General features: G+C 47.0%; 1 protein-coding gene across 2 annotated transcripts in view; it reads right to left on the bottom strand.

Moving 5' to 3' along the window:
• LOC120909894 (zinc finger and BTB domain-containing protein 24-like) overlaps positions 1-13677 on the bottom strand; it is a 43140-nt gene extending 29463 nt beyond the window's left edge. The window contains exon 1 of one of the 2 annotated variants that reach the window (XM_040321691.1): positions 13593-13677. The gene's annotated coding sequence lies outside the window, so the exon portion shown is untranslated. The remainder of the gene's footprint in view (positions 1-13592) is intronic. The other variant, XM_040321692.1, reaches the window with a different exon arrangement.
• Positions 13678-18634: the final 4957 nt, after the last annotated feature.

Below are 18634 nucleotides of genomic sequence, written 5' to 3'. Positions count from 1 at the left end.
TGACCCCATAGTTGACACCGTTGCAAAATACTTTTTGGCTCAAGTCACTCTCCCATAGGTAGATCAAGCACTCCTAAACCAACTGAATGCCCCAGTCACCCTTATTGAGGTTTATTCAGCCATTGCGACATTGGTCAACGGCAAGGCTCCGGGGCCCTGACGGGTATACGTTGGTATTCTACAAATTGGCCTCTGGCACTGTCTCTCGAGCACTAGCCTCTGTGTATCAATCCATCCTAGATGGAGGACTATACCTCCCGTCGGGTTATCAGAATCATCAAATTAATCCAGAAAAAAGGGAAAGACCCCAAAGAACCGGGATCATACCACCCGATATCGCTACTAAACATTGACTCCAAAATAGTTTCCAAAATTATCGGCAATAGGCTAGCCTTAATATTAATAAACCTAATTCACCCAGCACAGGCAGGCTTCAAAGTCTTCAGTTTTGGAACACGCAAGGACCAACAAGTCCAGCGATGTAGCCATTATCACGCATGATGCAGAGAAAGCGCTTGACAATGATAGCTTTAAATAGTTGCAGTTGATCCTTCGAAGTTTTGGATTCTCTGGCCCCTTCCTTCATCTAATCTCTACTATGTTTTCGGTCCCATCAGCGTTTGTGATTACTGTAGGCCACATCTCTAACAAGATCCAGTTACAAAGGCACTAGGCAAGGGTGCCCCCTGTCCCCCCTCTTTAACCTAGCCTTAGAACCCCTGTCCAGATATCTCTTGTTTCATTCCAGTCTACATGGGGTCACGGTGGGTAATTACAAACTCCACACGGCATTATCCTCATTTTCACCTACCACTTTTTCATGCTTGCCCACCTCCATGGACGACCACATTGGTTTTCCCTAGTCATATATCACCTACTTAAAGGGGTTGTAAAGGAAAAAAATGTTTTCCCTAAATAGCTTCCTTTACCTTAGTGCAGTTCTCCTTCACTTACCTCATCCTTCCATTTTGCTTTTAAATGTCCTTATTTCTTCTGAGAAATCCTCACTTCCTGTTCTTCTGTCTGTAACTCTACACTGTAATGCGAGGCTTTCTTCCTGGTGTGGAGAAAGCCTCTTGAGGGGGGAGGGGGCAAGCAGAAGTGTCAGGACGCCAACTAACACACAGCTCCTTTCTCTATGTGCAAAGTAGAGAGTGTCCTGACTTGCCTGCTCGCCCCCTCCCCCCTCAAGAGGCTTTCTCCACACCAGGGAGAAAGCCTCGCATTACGGTGGTGAGTTACAGACAGAAGAACAGGAAGTGAGCATTTCTCAGAAGAAATAAGGACATTTAAAAGAAAAATTGAAGGATGAGGTAAGTGAAGGAGGACTGCACTAAGGTAAAGGAAGCTATTTAGGGAAAACATTTTTTTTCTTTACAACCCCTTTAAGGATCAAAATAGGTAAACTCCCTTCCTCCTTTCACCACCTTAACTACACCCTCATTTTGAAGTTGATTGTAGAATGGTAAACTTGGGCTGAAATTCCTCTCACATTCTTTGGGAGGTGTCACCTTTTCAAGATGGTTAGGAAACTTCTTTACACCCTCCAAACCATACCACTATTACCAAGACACAAAGATCTCTTTATATGGCATGGTCGACGTACCCACATATTACTCCAGAAATAATTCCTACCTAAACACATAGGGATGGTAAATCTGCCAAATACCAGGTTGTATAATTTAGCTTGCCTCTTAAGAGTGGAGATGGATTGGATAACTCAGTCATCTAGTTACTCCAATTTTGAGCTTGAATCCCCAACGGTAGAACCGCTTGGCCTACCCGCCTTGCTGCACTGTAGAATTCAATGCCCCCCCCCCCCCCCCCCCCCCGAAAATGAAAAACAATCTGCTTATACAAGATACGTTGGTGGCCTGGAGGAAAGTTAGAAAAAAAATGGGTTTTTATCCTCCTGCCATCTTTCTATCCACAGGCACCCTATGTTTCCGCAGGCGCAGCAACATGCGGCGTATAACTTCTGGGCCACACAAGGTCTGACACACTTTGTACATCTTTTTGACCCCTTCTCTGGTAAAGACTTGCCTTTCCCAAAACGAATGAGTCAATTTCACCTGCCTGCCCACCACCATTTGTACGCTCAGCGAACAGTTAACTTCATAGTCAGTGTTTGCCCTTCCAGGGAACGTCGATTTCAAACCTTACTTTTAGGCCTCGTACACACGATTGGTTAACCAGAGGAGAACGGTCTGATGGACCATTTTCATCAGTCCAAACCGATCATGTGTAGGCCCCACAGGTTATTTAACCTTCGGTCAAAAAAAAGCCAACTTGCTTTAAATTTTAACCGATGGATTGCTAACCGATAGGTCAAAACCGATCGTTAGTACGCACAACCATCGGTTAAAAATCTACGTATGCTCAGAATCAAGTCGACGCATGCTTGGAAGCATTGAACTTCGTTTTTTTAAGCACGTCGTTATGTTTTACGTCACTGCGTTCTGACACGATCGTTTTTTTTAACCGATGGTGTGTAGGCGCGACGGACCATCAGTCAGCTTCATCGGTTAACCTAAGACAACGGTCCGTTCTCATCGGATGGACTGATCGTGTGTACGCGGCATCAGACAATCTTTGACACCACAACTGCCTTAAGCTTTCAGACATCTACAAACTCCTGAACTCTCGTCTTACCAAGCCACCGCACCTCTCTCTGCTCGACCGCCCCCTGGGCTAAGGAACTTAACTCACCAGAGGCTGTGGACCATATCCTTGTTGGCTATACCACCACCTGTGCTTTCGTTATTTTGCTTTGTGCCATTTGGCATTTGCATCAGATAATACTCACGGTATTATTGTCTATGATTTTTATGATGTAGAACTCAATAAAGTTTCTTTAAAAAAAAAAAAAAAAGACAGTTTTTCGGGCAACATAACTCTTCTGGACAGAGGAAACACAAATGACTGCCCATGTTCCTAAAGGACTGCCTTTTAAAGATCTGTGGCAATGTGTTTCCTGTCCCAGTAGGAGGAAATCCATCTCTCAAAGGCTATCCTGGCAGACAACTGTAGGAAATAAGAGTTTCAGACAGTGGGAGTTGCCCACCCCACTGCCCTACATCATTTTAATCCTTTCACATGGGTGTCATCAGTTCAGTCATTTTTTTTTTTTTTACTAAGAAAAAACTGATGAATTAAATTTACATCAAGTTGCACTTCAGTTCCCAGCATCCAACATCTGTTTTTGCAGCCTTTTTTTTAGGATAGGTTCACACTTGTGTGGGTCAGGAATTCTAAACCAGGGTTTGACAAATTAGCTTGGAATCTAGGAGCCAGCTAAAAAAGTTAGGAGCCAGAAAACGCGCCCCGTCCCGACGAGCTTGCACGCAGAAGCGAACACATACGTGAGCAGCGCCCGCATATGTAAACGGTGTTCAAACCACATATGTGAGGTATCACCGCGATTGGTAGAGCGAGAGCAATAATTCTAGCTCTAGTCCTCCTCTGTAACTCAAAACATGCAACCTGTAGAATTTTTAAAACAACGCCTATGGAGATTTTAAAGGGTAAAAGTTTGTCGCCATTCCACGAGCGGACGTAATTTTAAAGCGTCACATGTTGGGTATGAATTTACTCGGCGTAACATTATCTTTCATAATATTTTAAAAAATGGGGATAACTTTACTGTTGTCTTATTTTTTAATTAAAAAAAGTGTAATTTTTTCCCAAAAAAGTGCGCTTGTAAGACCGCTGCGCAAATACGGCGTGACAGAAAGTATTGCAACGATCGCCATTTTATTCTCTAGGGTGTTAGGATAAAAAATATATATAATGTTTGGGGGTTCTAATTAGAGGGAAGAAGATGGCAGTGAAAATAGTGAAAAATTACATTAGAATTGCTGTTTAACTTGTAATGCTTAAAGCGGTGGTTCCCCCTTAAAAACAACTTTTTTTTATTCCACTGGCCCCCCACATTACAATCGAATTAAGGCTATTATTTTTTTTTTGCTGCTGTACATACCTTGATACAGCATCTTCACCCGTGCATCCGGGTTGCGAGTCCCGCGGGAGTGGGCGTTCCTCACATGTGTTTGATTGACGTTTTTCGGAAAAACGAGCTCCCCCCCGTCGCGTAAGCCGCGTCACGGTTGGCGAAAGGAGCCGAACGGCGAGTCGGCGCTATACTGCGCATGCGCATCGCCGTTCGGCTCCTTTCGCCAATCGTGACGCGGCTTACGCGACGGGGGGGAGCTCGTTTTTCCGAAAAACGTCAATCAAACACATGTGAGGAACGCCCACTCCCGCGGGACTCGCAACCCGGATGCACGGGTGAAGATGCTGTATCAAGGTATGTACAGCAGCAAAAAAAAAATAATAGCCTTAATTCGATTGCAATGTGGGGGGCCAGTGGAATAAAAAAAAGTTGTTTTTAAGGGGGAACCTCCGCTTTAACTTGTAATACCAACGGCTCACCACCAGATGGCGCCAGCTTACACATCTGGTGGTAATAACTTGTAATACCAAGGGCTCACCACCAGATGGCGCCAGCTCACAAAAAAAGTCGCCCCCCTTCCAAGCCAAGTCGCCAGGACCCTATTTCTAGTCGTCATGGCGACCTGGCGACCGGGATTTGTCGAGCCCTGCATATACCCAATCTGAGTAAATGGATGACATGCGTTTACATCCATTCAGATATGTCTAAATGCAATATTTTTCTGTTTAAAAAACAGTGCTGAACTGCCATGGATGTAGACATTCGTAAACTAACCCACCCGTCCATAGATGTACCTTGTGGGTCAGTCTGGATTTGTCTCAAAAATTCAAAGACAGATCCAGGACTGAACGCCCGTGTGAAAGGGCCCCTTCACATGACGCAACTCCGCTCCATTCAGCAGAGGATCCGTGAGCAGATCCCCTACTGAATCGGGTTTTTTACATCTGTGCCCATTCATTTTGTGTCCGCATTTTGGCCTCGTTAACAAAGGGCAACTACATCAGTGCCCTGTGCAGGGGTGTTTTACCAGCTGGCAGTCCTATTCATGTGTACTGGGACAGAAATTGTGTCCCATTATGACATAAGGCCCTTCTCCACTGATCACTCAGTTTTGCCGGGCGGCCCGGTGTCCTGGTGGTTCCAAACGTCTTCCATTTACAGATGATGGAGGCCACTGTGTTCTTTGGGACCTTCAATGATGCAGAAAAGTTTCCGTACCCTTCCCCAGATCTGTGCCTTGATACAATTCTGTCCGAGGTCTACAGACAATTTCTTGGACTTCGTGACTTGGTTTGTGCTCTGACATGCACTGTTAAGGGCACTTTAGCACTAAAAATAGTGCCTGAAAACTGTTTTACCTGCAGCCCCAGTGTGAAAACCCGAGTGCTTTCACACTAGAGTGGTGCGCTTGCATGACGAGAAAAAAAAAAGTCCTGCAAGCAAAATCTTGGGGTGGTGTATACACTGCTTCTAAACCGCCCCTGCCCACTGAAATCAATGGGCAGCGCTGCCAAAGCGCCTGCAAAGCCCTTCGGCAGCTGCGCTTTTAACCCCTTTTGGGGGGGTTAAAAGCACGCCGCTAAATCTAGAGGCGCTTTATCGCTACCGCCCCCACTGCCTCAGTGGGCCTGGATGGCCCTGCGGACAGTATGGCCCGGATTCAGAAAGACTTACGACGGGCGTATCTGTAGATACGCCGTCGTAAGTCCAAATCCGCGCCAACGCAACTTTAAGCGTATGCTCAAACTGAGATACGCTTAAATGTTGCTAAGATACGACCGGGGTAAGTCTCCTACGCCGTCGTATCTTAACTGCATATTTACGCTGGCCGCTAGGGGCGTGTACGCTGATTTACGCCTAGAATATGTAAATCAGCTAGATACACCTATTCACGAACGTACGCCTGGCCGTCACAGCACAGACACGCCGTTTACGCAAGGCTGTTTCCGGCGTAAAGATACCACTGCTATATGAGGCGCAGCCAATGTTAAGTATGGACGTCGGGCCAGCGTCGAATTTTCCGTCGATTACGTCGTTTGCGTAAGTCGTTCACGAATAGGGCTGTGCGTAATTTAAGTTTTTCACATTGTTGTTTACGTAATTCACGTCGAAAGCATTGGCTTTTTGCGGGTTAATTTGGAGCATGCGCACTGGGATACCTTCACGGACGGCGCATGCGCCGTTCGGAAAAAGCGTTATTTACGTGGGGTCACAATAAATTTACATAAAACACGCCCACATCTTCCACATTTGAATTAGACGGTCTGACAGGGGGGTCCCTGCAGGGGGTTCCAAATCATGTCCAATCAACTGAACTTACCACAGGTGGACTCCAATCAAGTTGCGCAAACATCTCAAGGATGATCAGTGGAAACAATTGTGGAGCTCAAATAAAAAAACTAAAAAAATCCCATGTACATAAGTAACAATACATATGTAAATTATACTTATGTACATAGGATTTTTTTCGGTTTTTTTTAATTTGCAAAGATTTTAAAACAAACTTCTATCACGTTGTCATGATGGGGTATTGTTTGTAGGAATTTTGAGGAAAATAATGAATTTAATAAATTTTTGGAATAAGTTGTAACGTAACAAAATGTAGAAAAAGTGAAGCGATGTGAATACTTTCCGGATGTACTGTAAAAACTTTACCAGTTCTCTGTTAGGCCCCTTTCACACTCGTACGACTTTTTACGAAAGTCACTCGACTTTGACGTGACTTGAAGAAATGCCTGTGTAATCTTGAGGTCTATGGATCTCAAATCGCATCAAAGTGGGACCAAAGTAGTGCAGGGACTACTCTGAAGTCGCTGCGACTTGACGTTGCACAGATATGAACGGTACTCATTGGAAATTGTGTGGTACAACTTGTCATGCGACTTTGCAGTTCAAAATTGCAGGACAAGTCGCACAAGTGTGAAAGGGGCTTTAACCACTTCAATAACGGGCACTTTCCCCCCTTCCTGCCCAGGACAATTTTCAGCTTTCAGCGCTGTAGCACTGTGAATGACAATTGCGCGGTCGTGCTACACTGTGTCCAAACTACATTTTTATCATTTTCTTCCCACAAATGGAGATTGCTTTTGGTGGTATTTGATCACCTCTGTGGTTTTTATTTTTTGCGCTATAAACAAACTAAAAAAGACCAAAATCTTTGAAAACAAAAAAAGTTTTTTTTCTTTTTTTTTATAAAAATTGTTTTTGTTATAAAATTTTGTTTTCTCCTTCACGGATGAGGCTGCATTAATGGGCACTGATGAGGAGGCAACGATATGTAGAATTGATGGGCACTGACAAGCGGCACTGATATGTAGAATTGATGGGCACTGATAGGCTACACTGATATGTGGCACCTTATAAGGAGCTACTCACAGGCATTACTGATTGGCATCTGAAGGGCACTGATAGGCTACACTGATATGTGGCACCTTATAAGGAGCTACTCACAGGCATTACTGATTGGCATCTGAAGGGCACTGATAGGCTACACTGATATGTGGCACCTTATAAGGAGCTACTCACAGGCATTACTGATTGGCATCTGAAGGGCACTGATAGGCTACACTGATATGTGGCACTGATATGTGGCACCTTATAAGGAGCTACTCACAGGCATTACTGGTTGGCATCTGAAGGGCACTGATATGTGGCACCTTATAAGGAGCTACTCACAGGCATTACTGATTGGCATCTGAAGGGCACTGACAGGCATCACCGATGGGGCACCGATTGGCATATTTATGGTCACTGGCACATTTTTGGGCACTGATTGGCACTTTGATGGGCACTGACAGGCGTTACTGATGGGGCACAGACTGGCAGCTTATGGGCACTTCTCCAGGGAGCTGCAGTGATAATCAATGTGCTGATTATCAGCGCAGCCCCTCCGCTCGACATGGAGAGCCGCCGGTCAGCGTGAACCAAGGAAAGCCGTTTACCGGCACTTCCTGGTTCGCACTGATTGGTCACAGCTGATCACGTGGTCAGGAGCACGCGCCAGCGTCCTGTAGAAAATGTTCCCCAGGCGGATTTGGACCCCCTGTACTGCGCAGGCGCGACCCTTGCGCAGTACAAACCTCAACCGAGCCTCCGAAAATAGCCGAACATGTAGAGCTGAGTGTCAGCTCTACACGGCGCATGTGCAATGACTATCACACATATGCCGCACGCTCCCGATTCTAGTGCTACTCCGGGGCGGGGGTGATTTTAACAATCTTGTACACCTCTTGGTGGGGCGTGTTGATGAGCGTAAAACCCGCCCATCTGAGTTAAATGTGCGAATCCGCCCATCAATGCGCCCCGCTAAGATGTGTACTTTATTGTTAAAATCACCCCCACCCCTTGCAGAGTAGCACTAGCATCAGGAACGTGCGGACATATGCCATTGTCATTGCGCATGCGCCGTGTAGTGTTCGGCTATTTTCGGAGACTAGGTGCCGCGCCTGCGCAGTACAAGGGGGTCCTTATCCACCGGGCGGAACTTAATAGTCAGAACACCGGCATGTTTTCCTTAAAGATGACATATGGCGTCCAGTCAGGATAGCAGAACCACCGCCCAGCTGTCATTCTGCTATAGGCCGGGCGGAAAATGTTAACCACTTCCATACCAGGCACTTACGCACCTTCCCGCCCAAGCCAATTTTTTCAGCTTTCAGCACTGTCGCACTTTGAATGGCGATTGCGCGGTCATGCTACACTGTACCCAAACAAAATTGGCGTCCTTTTTTCCCCACAAATAGAGCTTTCTTTTGGTGGTATTTGATCACCTCTGCAATTTTTTTTTTGGCGCAACAACTAAAAAAAGACTGGAAATTTTGAAAAAAATTACGTTTTTATTTTTTTCTGTTAAAAATGTAAATAAGTACGTTTTCTCTTTCAATTTCGGGCACTGATATGGCAGCACTGATGGGCACCGATGAGATGGCACTGATGGACATCGATGAGGTAGTACTGATGGGCACCGATGGCGGCGCTGGTATGCGGCACTGATGGGCACTCATAGGCTGCACTGATGGGCACCCATACGCGGCACAGATGGGCACTCATAGGCGGCACAGATGGGCACTCATAGGCGGCACAGATGGGCACTCATAGGTGGGCACTGGGCATGGATGGGCACTGTGGGGTTGCACTGATGGACACTGTGGGGTGGCACTGATGGATCCATGTTGCCAGTCAGTGCCCATTTGTGGGCACTGATTGGCATCTTTTTTTTTTTTACTGCCCTTTTATTTATTTATTTTTACTGATTTTTTTCTTGCCCTTCTCTGGTGGTCCAGTGTGGCGATCCGGGGGGGGGGGGGGCTGCGCTGATAAAAAATCAGCGCGAACCCCTCGTCAGGAGAGCCGCCGATCGGCTCGCGTCTGTCATCAACGGCTCTTCCTGTTTACATCGTGATCAGCCGTGATTGGACACGGCTGATCACGTGGTAAAGAGCCTCCGCCGGAGGCTCTTTACCGAGATCGGAGATGCAGGGTGTCAGACTGACACCCCGCATCACCGATCGCCGCACTGCGCGCCCCCACGGGCATGAAATCTTTTTATCTCGCACGGTATTTGCGCAGCAATTTTTCAAACGCGTTTTTTTTGGGGGGGAAAAAAACTGTTTCACGTAACAGTAAGTTAGCCCAATTTTTTTGCATAGTGTGAAAGATGAAGTTACGCCGAGTAAATAGATACCCAACATGTCACTCTTCAAAATTGCACACGCTCGTGGAATGGCGCCAAACTTCGGTACTTAAAAATCCCCATAGGCGACGCTTTAATTTTTTTTTACAGGTTGCATGTTTGGAGTTACAGAGGATGTCTAGGGCTAGAATTATTGCTCTCACTCTAACGCTCACGGCGACACCTCACCGGTGGGCGGGATTTACATATGCTTTCGCTTCTGCGTGCGAGCACACGGGGACAGGGGCAGAAAAAAAAAATATTGTTAATTTTACTTATTTATTTTGACATTTAAAAAAAATAAAAATACATTTTTGATCACTTTTATTCCTATTACAAGCATGTAAGCATCCCTTGTATTAGGAATATGACATGACAGGTCCTCTTTACAGTGAGATATGGGGGGGGGTCAATAAGACCCCACATCTCACCACTAGGCTGGGAAGCCTAAAAAAAAAAAAAAAAAACGCGATCACCGCTTTCCCAACCGAAGCAGCGCAGTTTTTTTGAAAGCAGAAGCCGGGCGTGACGTCATAACATCACGCCAGCCTCCGACGATCATAGAGACTCTGGGCCATATTCTGAGTAAGGATACGATGGAGTATCTCAGGATACTCCATCGTATCTCTCTTTTGTGGCCAGCGTATCTATGCGACTGATTCTTAGAATCATTTTCGCATAGATACACTTAAGATCCGCCATGTGTAAGTCACTTACACTGTCGGATCTTAAATGTAATTACTCCACCCGCCGCTAGATGGCGTTTACGTTCAGGTCTCATTTGTTTATGCAAATGAGCCTGATACGCCGATTCCCGAACGAATTTGCGTCGCGTAACCGTCGCTAACGTCGTTTGCGTAAGCGTAAACTTACCCCTGCTATATGAGGGGTAAGTTTACGCAAGTCCCACGTAGGCCATGTTAAGTATGGCGTTGGGTCCGCGTCGTGTTTTCCCGTCGGCTACGTCGTTTCCCTAAGTCGTTCTTGAATACGACTTTACGTCAATGACGCACACGTCGGCGTCATTGACGTTTTACGCCGAGAACTGGAGCATGCGCACTGGGCTATTTTAAGCCCGGCGCATGCGCACTTCGTTAGAATCGGGGGCGCGCTTAATTTAAATAGAAGCCGCCCCTTGGAGTTACGCTTGGCTACGCCGGGCCATTTACACTCCGCCGCCCCAAACTACGGAGCAAGTGTTTGGGGAATACAGCACTTGCTCCTGTAGGTTGGGGCGGCGGAGTGTAAATGGCTTACGCGCCGATCGCATCGGTGAGTCGGGAGAAGCCCCACAGTGGCGGCAGCAGGAGGGGGGACGTCCCCTTTCGCCGCCCGTAAGAACGATCAAGCCGCTATGATGGTTCCTATGGTGAAGGGAATCGCTGGCTGAAATCGACAATATCGGAATGATGCCCGTAGCTGCACCCATCATTCAGATGTACCACCACAAAGGCCAGGACATCATATGACGTACTCTGGGTGCCGATTGGTTATAAAAAAAAAAAAAACAATATTGCTTTTTGACCAGTGTTCATTTTAAGTCAAATCGCAATTTAGTTATAGTGATAGGGGCAGATCCACAAAAGAATTACGCCGGCGTATCTCTTGATACGCCGCGCAATTTCAAATTTTGCGCGTCGTATCTTTGTTTTGTATCTACAAAACAAGACACGACGGCATCTGGGATCGATCCGACAGGCGTACGTCTTAGTGCGCCGTCGGATCTTAGGTGCAATTTTTCGGCGGCCGCTAGGTGGCGTTTCCGTCGAATTCCGCGTCGAGTAGCTTGTTACGGCGATCCACGAACGTACGGCTGGCCGGCGCATTTGTTTACGTCGTTTGCGTTCGGCTTTTTCCGGCGTATAGTTAAAGCTGCTATATGGTGGCGTACTCAATGCCTCGCATTTTGAATTTTTAACGTCGTTTGCGCAAGTCGTTCGCGAATAGGGATTTGCGTAGAATGACGTCCCCGTCTTAAACATTGGCCTGTTCCGGTTTCATTTCGAGCATGCGCACTGGGATACCCCAACGGACAGGGCATGCGCCGTTCAAAAAAAAACTTTGTTTACGTCGGGTCACGACGTATTTACATAAAACACGCCCCCATTACATCCGTTTGAATTCCGCGCCCTTACGCCGCCAAAGATACACTACGCCGCCGTAACTTACGGCGCAAATTCTTTGAGGATTCTAAAAAAAATAAAAAATTACGGCGGCGTAGTGTATCTTAGATACGCTGCGCCCGGCGGAAAGATGCGCCATTCTACGTGGATCTGCCCCATAGTTTTTTGCCAAAAATAATTTTTTAGTCATCTGAATTATTTTAGTCGTATTTTAGTCATCTGAATTATTTTAGCGCTCGGCGTATTTTAGTCATCTGAATTATTTTAGATTTAGTCGTATTTTAGTCATCTGAATTATTTTAGCGTTAGTCATATTTTAGTCATCTGAATTGAAAACTGAATTCCGTTTTTGTTTAGTTTTTGTCACTGAAAACATTGGGCCAGATTCACAGAGATTTCAGATACGCAGCGGCGGCGTAACGTAATCCATTTACGTTACACCGCCGCAAGTTTGCAGCGTACGTGCCTGATTCACAAAGCACTTACCTGTAAACTTGCGGCGGTGTAACGTAAATGCGCTCGGCGCAAGCCCGCCTAATTCAAACGGGGCGGGCACCATTTAAATTTGGCGCGTTCCCGCGCCGAACGTACTGCGCATGCTCCGTCGGGAAAATTACCCGACGTGCATTGCGCTAAATGACGTCGCGCGGACGTCATTTGTTTAGACGTTAACGTGAATGGCGTCCAGCGCCATTCACGGACGACTTACGCAAACGACGTGATTTTTCAAATTTGGACGCGGGAACGACGGCTATACTTAACATTGGCTAGTCCACCTAGAGGGCAGCCTTAGTTTTACGCGACGGAAACGACGTAAAGTTAGAGCGACGGGTAACGCGGACGTTCGTGAATCGCCGTAACTAGTCATTTGCATATTCTACGCCGACCGCTATGGAAACGCCACCTAGCGGCCGGCCTAGAATTGCATCCTAAGATCCGACGGTGTAATTCAATTACACCTGTCGGATCTTAGGGCTAGCTATGCGGAACTGATTCTATGAATCAGTCGCATAGATACGACAAGCGTATCTCAGAGATACGACGGCGTATCAGGAGATACGCCGTCGTATCTCGGCTGTGAATCTGGCCCATAGGACTGTGTCCCAATAGACATGAATGGGACTTCTGGCACGGGGGTGGACGCCACACCTGTGCACCTCCATGCCAGTACAATATGGCCCAGCGCAAGGCGCCAAGGTTATCGCCATGTGTGAATGAGTCCTTACGCAGCGGACACGGAAAGACCAAGACGCCTCCATGGACGGTTGAATGTCCATTTATATCAGGCTAACCTTGATCCTTTAGGTTTACACCCGAAAAGGTGGAAAAAGGGGACGCCGGAATGTTCTCGGAAGTAGACAGGTGCCCCATAGACCCACATAGCACTGCCGATCAGGTCTGCCTGAAAAATCAGGCAAATCTAATCGTAAAGCCCTCCTAAAAGGGCCCTTAGGGGTCGGGAGACTCTGATTGGCTGCTATGGGCAGCAGATGCAGTTCTTCTTTCGGGTGCTTCAGTATACGAGGCTCGTCGTGTTTATATTGATTTGCCAAAAACAACGACCCAAATTTCTGGGGCAGAATCACGGTCCAAAGGCGGCGTTAGCGCTAATTGGCCTTCCCACTTCTATGGAAAACCTATCGCTTTGGCCTGCAGTGCAATAAATCAATACCAGAACAATAAACAAAACCACATCTGGAAGAAAAAACAAAAAAGGCAGACAACTCTATCATCAGGCTACACACCACCAAGCATCTGAAGTAAACATTGCAACTGAAACTCCAGATCTTACTAAAAAAAAATAGATAAAACATATAATAATGCCATAATAGGAAGACAATATTACCTCCTCCTCACCGGACAAACACTCTCCAGCCTCACACCCCCCCCTCCCCAACCAGCAGGAATCTGCAACTAAATCAATGCTGAGCTACAACAAAATGGCCGCCTGCCTCCCTGAGATCCCCTTTCTTCTGCGCTCGCGCGCGCGTCCCCATGGCAACCAGGCACAGCTGGAAGTCCTGGGAATGCGCACAGAACGGAGAGAGAGCCTACAACACCTTATAAGGAAAACCCCGCCCACTGGGCTGCTGAACCGAGCAACCGCTAGAGGGAGAAGTTAACCAACATCTTCCCGTCAGAGGACCCGCGGCCATTTTGTTGTAGTGCAGCTCGAACGCGATAAAAGCATTTTTTTTTTTAATAAAAGCGTTTACACTTGTTATTAACATTAGTGATTTAAATACGGGTTGACTGACTTGAAACTATTTTTATTGAATTAAATAGAAGGAGCCAGCTTGACAGAAACAACGGCCATTTTTGTGTAGTTCAGAGGAAGGAATTTTAATATTACATGATATTTAATTTCCTGATGGGGTTGTGAGGCTGGAGAGTGTGTACCCAGTGAGAAGGTAATAATGTCTTATTATTATTATTATTATTATTATTATTTATTATTATTAATATTATTATTAATATTATTATTATCTGTGTGTTCTGGATGGGGGGATCATGTCACCTCCACAAATCATCATCTTCCTGCAAGTCCTCTGATGTGAAGATTATTACATGGGGGGCTCTGCTGGGGCACAATGTGGAGGTTTTAGGGGTATATACCAAACAGCCATCACATTATGACCACCCACCATAACATAGTTGCTTTGTTTATAGGTATGGCATAGTGGGGGAAGAAAAATGGGTGTGGTTTAGGCTAAATATTGGGCTTGGCTTAAAGGGGGCGTGACTCAAAGTCCCTCCTTACTTCAGATGTCCCCAGCGGAGCACCTCCTTACATCAAATGTCCCCAGCGGAGTCCCTCCTTACATCAAATGTCCCCAGCGGAGTCCCTCCTTACATCGGGTGTCCCCAGCGGAGTCCCTCCTTACATCGGGTGTCCCCAGCATGAGCCCCTCCTTACATCAGGTGTACCCAGCGCAGTCCCTCCTTACATCAGACATCCCCAGCAGAGTGCCTCCTTTCATCAGATGTCCCCATCGGAGCCCCTCCTTACATCAGATGTCCCCAGCGGAGTCCCTCCTTTCATCAGATGTCCCCAGCAGATCCCCTCCTTACATCAGATGTCCCCAGCGGGGTCCCTCCTTACATCGGGTGTCCCCAGCATGAGCCCCTCCTTACATCAGGCGTTCCCCAGCAGAGCCCCTCCTTACATCAGATGTTCCCAGCGGAGTCCCCTCCTTACATCAGATGTCCCCAGCGGAGCCCCTCCTTACATCAGGCGTCCCCAGCGGAGCTCCTCCTTACATCAGATGTCCCCAGCGGAGTCCCTCCTCATATCAGGTGTCCCCAGCGGAGCCCCTCCTTACATCAGATGTCTCCAGCGGAGCCCCTCCTTACATCAGATGTCCCCAGCGGAGTCCCTCCTCATATCAGGTGTCCCCAGCGGAGCTCCTCCTTACATCAGATGTCCCCAGCGGAGTCCCTCCTTTCATCAGATGTCCCCAGCAGATCCCCTCCTTACATCAGATGTCCCCAGCGGGGTCCCTCCTTACATCGGGTGTCCCCAGCATGAGCCCCTCTTTACATCAGGCGTCCCCAGTGGAGCTCCTCCTTACATCAGGCGTTCCCCAGCAGAGCCCCTCCTTACATCAGATGTCCCCATCGGAGCCCCTCCTTACATCAGGCGCCCCCAGCTGAGTCCCTTCTTACATCAGATGTTCCCAGCGGAGTCCCTCCTTTCATCAGATGTCCCCAGCAGATCCCCTCCTTACATCAGATGTCCCCAGCGGAGTCCCTCCTCATATCAGGTGTCCTCAGCGGAGCTCCTCCTTACATCAGATGTCTCCAGCGGAGCCCCTCCTTACATCAGATGTTCCCAGCGGAGCCCCTCCTTACATCAGGCGTCCCCAGTGGAGCCCCTTCTTACATCAGATGTTCCCAGCGGAGCCCCTTCTTACATCAGATGTTCCCAGCGGAGCCCCTCCTTACATCAGGCGTCCCCAGTGGAGCCCCTTCTTACATCAGATGTTCCCAGCGGAGCCCCTCCTTACATCAGACGTCCCCAGTGGAGCCCCTCCTTACATCAGACGTCCCCAGTGGAGCCCCTCATTACATCAGGTGTCCCCAGCAGAGCCCCTCCTTACACCAGATGTCCTAGTAGTAGCGGTGCCTCAGCCTCTATTACAGAACAGAGGCCAAGGGGGAACAAAATAGAGGCGGAGCCGGCTATGTGGTTACAATAGAAATTGAGCTGCGGCGCCACCCACCCCACTTACCATAACAGACCGGCAGCGAGGTGGAGCGCGGCTGTGTGAATCGGAGGTGTAGTAGGGCGGTGGGTGGGCGGCGCCGCAGCAGCTCAGTTTCTAATGTAACTTTACTGTTTTGTTGTTTTAATTCATGTTTTTTTTTTCCAAAAAAGGCGTTAGAATAATTTTTGCGCAAATACCGTGCAAGATAAAAAGTTGCAATGACCGCCATTTTATTCCCTGGGGGGTCTGCTAAAAAAAATATATATATACAGTATGGGGGTTCTGAGAAAATTTCTAGCAAAAAAATTATGATTTTTACATGAAGGAGAGAAGTGCCAGAATATGCGCGGTATGGAAGTGGTTAAAGGATCGGCTACTGATGGTAGCATACCTCCAGAGGTGTAGTGGAGTCCATGCCTCAACAGGTTATGGCATACTTACCAACTGTCCCGAATTTTCCAGGACATTCCCTGGATATAGACCCTTTTCCTGATTTCACTGGGGTAGATTCAGTAAGATTTGCGCAGTTTTTACGTAGGCGCAGGGCACCATTTTTGCCCTGCGCCCCCGCAAATTATCTGCGCTACCCTCGATTCACGGAGCAGTAGCTCCGTAAATTGCGTGGGCGCTCCGGCAAAATGCCGGGCGTAAGCGCGCGCAATTTAAATGATCCCGTAGGGGGCGTGGATCATTTAAATTAGGCGCGTTCCCGCGCCGAACGTAGTGCGCATGCTCCGTCGGGAAACTTTGCCGACGTGCATTGCGGCAAATGACGTCGCAAGGACTTCAAAGTGAACGTGAATGGCGTTCAGCGCCATTCACGATTCACTTACGCAAACGACGTAAAATTTAAACTTTGCGACACGGGAACGACGGGTATACGTAACCTTGCGCGAAACCCGACGTACGCAAACTACGTAAACTGCGTACGCAGGGCTCGCGTAGGGTTGTGAATCGGCGTTAGTATGCAATTTGCATACTATACGCTGACCACAACGGGAACGCCACCTAGCGGCCAACGTAAGAATGCAGCCTACGATATGACTGCATAAGGAGCCTTATGCCAGTCATTTCTTAGGCTGCAGTCGGCGTAACGAGGTTCCTGAAACAGGAGCATTCGTAACGCCGGCGCAGGTAAGCAATTGCGCTGCGTAACTATGGTTACGCAGACGCAATTGCTCTTTGAATGTACCCCACTGTTTCCTGGGAAATGTCCAGAGCAACCTGGTTTTTCACGATTTTTTGCCTGCTGCCGCCACTAGAGGTCCGTGGCCGGCGGAGACAATGTCTCCACCGGCCGCCATTTTTAAGAAGACCAGAAGAAGTACATTCCTTGTAATAGGAATAAAAGTGATAAAAAAAAAATAATTTAGGAAAAAAGTGTAAAAATAAATAAATAAATTAAGTAAAATAAAAAATAAAATATATATATAAAAAAAAAAAAAAATTTAAACGCCCCTGTCCCCCAGTAGCTCACGCTCAGAAACGAACGGCACATAAGTCCCGCCCACATATGTAAACGCCATTCAAGCCACACATGTGAGGTATCGCCACGTGCGTTAGAGTGAGAGCAATAATTCTAGCACTAGACCTCCTCTGTAACTCTAAACTGGTAAAAACCTGTAAAAAAAAAAAAAAAATTAAGCGTTGCCTATGGAGATTTCTCAGTTTCAAAGTTTGGCGCCATTTCATGAGTGTGCGCAATTTTAAAGCGTGACAAGTTAGGTATCTATTTACTCGGCGTAACATCATCTTTCACATTATACAAAAAAATTGCACTAACTTTACTGTTTTGTTATTTTTTTAATTCCTGAAACCGTTTTTTTTCCAAAAAACAAAAGACGTTTGAAAAATTATTGCGCAAATACCGTGCAAGATAAAAAGTTGCAATGACCGCCACTTTATTCCCTAGGGTGTCTGCTAAAAAAAGTATATATATAATGTTTGGGGGTTCTGAGTCATTTTCTATCAAAAAAAATATGATTTTTACATGAAGGAGAGACGTGCCAGAATAGGCGCGGTATAGAAGTGGTTAAAGCGGAACTAAACCTATCGATTTAACGGTTTAAAAAAACAGTTACATTCAAACAATGTATTCAGTCAGTGTGTGTGTTTCCTACAGATGGATCCAGTAAGAGAAATCCCCCAGAGAGATGTCCCCGTCCTCTGTATTCCCGGGACTCCATACAAGAGGATGACGCGTTTCCTTTGAATTATCAGGTAGTAACTTGCGATCTTAATAAAACTCAAAATACAATAGATACTGTTAAAGCTGAATTCCAGGTATGGCAGGTTTTACATAGTTACACTTAAATGTAAGTTTGTATGCATACATCCCAACTGTCCCGGATTCACTGGGACCATCCTGGCGAAGTCCTGGCGAATCAAAGCTGAATCCTTCAACAAGTTCCAGCATTTGGCTCCAGTGACTTGTCTGGTGTCATAACAGATCACCTGTGCAGCACCATGGCAGTTAGACCCCTTTCACACTGCCGACGCCCATAGCGTCGGCGGTAAAATAGCGGTAAAATGCCGCTATTTTATCGTCAGATTTGCGGCGCATTTTGGTACTTTTAACCCCCACTGGTGGCGTATTTCCGGCGGTACCGCGGTGCTGCCCATTGATTTTAATGGCAGGAGCGCATTAGCAGCGGTAAGTTCACCGCTGCTAATGCGCTTC

The sequence above is a fragment of the Rana temporaria genome, chromosome 8, assembly GCF_905171775.1.
Source record: "Rana temporaria chromosome 8, aRanTem1.1, whole genome shotgun sequence".
Lineage (NCBI taxonomy): Eukaryota > Metazoa > Chordata > Amphibia > Anura > Ranidae > Rana > Rana temporaria.
The sequence above is the reverse complement of the archived record's forward strand: the minus strand, read 5'-3'. Positions and strand labels throughout refer to the sequence as shown.